Source organism: Nanorana parkeri, unplaced genomic scaffold (genome assembly GCF_000935625.1).
Source record: "Nanorana parkeri isolate BGI_ZX_2015 unplaced genomic scaffold, ASM93562v1 scaffold959, whole genome shotgun sequence".
Classification (NCBI taxonomy): domain Eukaryota; kingdom Metazoa; phylum Chordata; class Amphibia; order Anura; family Dicroglossidae; genus Nanorana; species Nanorana parkeri.
This window is the reverse complement of record NW_017307227.1, coordinates 294,412-297,246: the sequence shown is the minus strand read 5'-3', so window position 1 is coordinate 297,246 and position 2,835 is coordinate 294,412.

Below are 2,835 nucleotides of genomic sequence, written 5' to 3'. Positions count from 1 at the left end.
ATTGCAGTAAGTGCTGCAAAAGGGGCCCAAACCAAGTACTGAGTACATATGCATGCTTGTACTTTTCAGAGGTCCGATATTGTTCTATGTACAATCCTTGTTTTATTGATTGCATGTAATAATCTACTTTTTTGAGGTTGTGGATTTGGGGTTGTTGGGGTTTTCATGAGCTGTAAGCCATAATCATCACAATTATGACAAATCACGACTTGAACTATCTTGCTTTGCATGTAATGAGTCTATCTCATATATTAGTTTCACCTTTTAAGTTGCATTAGTGAAATAAATGAACTTTGCACAATATTCTAATTATTCGAGTTTCACCTGTATGTAGATATAACTTCCATTTTCTAAGCACTTAGAAAAATAGGGCCACTGGCCATTTTTGTTGATAAGAGTGATCATGTGGGATGCTACTAAACAGTGTGATGAGGACAGAATTGCTGAGGGCAGTAGCAGCAGTGACAAGGTTCCATGCTAAATATGCTCATACAAGGAAAAGTATAGTGAGACAATATACTGACTGCCACTACTTACCTCTCATTCTGTAAATGCTTACTTCCTGGTTGTCATGCTGATCCTAACGCTTCAATACTTTTCAAGCCATTGACCTGCAGAAAGAAAGCAGATTAGTGGTTCTGATTTTATTCTGATTCTGTAATCTGTGTGATTGTTCTAGGTCAGTGGGGTTGATTTACTAAAAGCAGACAGGCTGTTCACCATGCAAGGGGATTTTCCCTTAGCTTAGTGAATGTGGTGAAAATTCAGTTTGCAAAGAAAACCCAAACACATGCTTTTAGGAAACAACCCCAGTGTCTCAAAACATTAAATCCAGAGACAGCCAGTCATGTAGCATTTTCAGAAGGCAGTCAGCAGTTTCTGCCTCCTTCTACATTTGTTCTCCTTTCTCTGTTTCAGAAACATGGTATATTACATATATTATATGTAATGTTAATATTTCAGTGATCACTTGAATTGCCTTATTGTCATATGAATATAACATAATGGGAATCAGTCAGATACAAGCTTTCATCAGTTTAGTACAGTTCAGTTCAACACTGACACAGGGGTTTACAATAGTCAGCCAAGTCCCCATTGTGTAGTGGGAATGCATGTCACATTCATGTGCATTTGTTTTCCACATTTGCTGCGCGTCTCCATTTCAATGGGTTCCTGTATGCGTTACAAATGCGGAAAAGTATTACATGTAGCAAAATCTGCGACATGCATTGTGCGTGTTCTGCCTCCGCATTTGTGTCCGTTTTAATGCGTGCAGATGAGGGGGAGGGATGCTTGTCTTCCCAGCCATGTTTGTGGTGCCATTAGATGGTAACGGCACAGCAAGTGCGTTTCGTGTTTTTTATGTGTTTTTCGCATTGTTGTGCGCATTTAACACACGTTCATGAAATGCCCAGGTATGAATGGGGACTTATCCCAAAAGCAGTTCTGTAACTGCTTAAAAAGTGTTAGCTGGAGTTCAGCTTTAATTTGTTAGTCAAGTCCATCTACATCTACTAATCCAGGGGTGGCAAACTCCCTTGTACTAATGGGTTGGACTTGATGGACGTATGTCTTTATTCAACCCCAAATACTATGTAACTATGTAAGATACACTTTAACTGCAAATGAAGCCAAAACTTTTTTTTAATAGAGTGAAGAGGGATGAAAAAACCTGTCAGGTTTTTTTTAAATATTAGAAATTTTATTGAAGAAAAAAAATAGTTCAAAACAAGATACAGAACAGGTCACTGAATAGAGAACACTCTCTAAGATAGCAGTACAGAATACATGTTAAGAAATCAGGCACATGACTTTAACTGGCATTGATATAGGAATAATACTATAGAAACCATGACATGCTTTCACTGTGAACAGAAGCAACAGGTTATAAGGCACAATGGGTGGAGTGCAGTTAGTAAAGCCTTTAATAGGGAATGTGGGAATACTAGGAGCCACAGAAGCCATACTACAGACTGATTCATGGCGCACCCAGCATCCCCCTGGGCCTTAGGGAGAGTACTTCCGCCTGTAAGCCAGAAGCACATTAGAGAGTGTCCAATTAAGAAAGAAAAGGAAAAAAGTAGAGGAGAAAGAAGAGGGGCAAAGGAGAAGAAACAGGGAGAGGAAGAAGGAATAAGAATCAGCTATGTGTGATAAAAGTGAGTTAGACAATAGAGATAGTGTAGATAGATAGATAGATAGATAGATAGAGCCCAGAGGACCACCAGGAACGCCATTACCGGACTCTCCAGAGAGGGGATGAACACATCCACCCAGTTAGTCAGATAAGTCACAGAATTGAGGGTTGTCCCGAGAGAGAAGCCAAGGAGACCAAATAGCTGAAAATGGTTCATATCTATCATATAATTGGGCCATTGGTTCCTCCATGTGCATCAATTGGTTTAGTTCCATACTCCATTCCCTAAAAGTCGGGATGGTTTCTGATTTCCAATGTCTCGGAATTACAGCCCTGGCTGCAATAAGGAATAATCACAGTAAGCCTTTTTTAATGGACGATATAGATCTGGGGAGGATGGAGAGTAAGAATACTTGGGGAGTGCGTGAAGGAACAGAGGAAGTCACTCTTTGGAATGTGTTGAAGACCATGTTCCAAAATGGTACTATTTCGGGGACTCCCACCTGTGACACACCTGTCAGGTTTTATTGCTGTCTGTCCCCATTAGGGAGATTTACCCTCTCTATTTTTCCTGGTTTGTTATCACTGAAAATGAAAGTGGAAGAAAATCCCAAATTGTGGGTTGTCATCACAACACGAATAGATAGGAAATCTTCCAATGGGGACACTTGTTCTGGTGGTCCTGCTGACCACCAGGG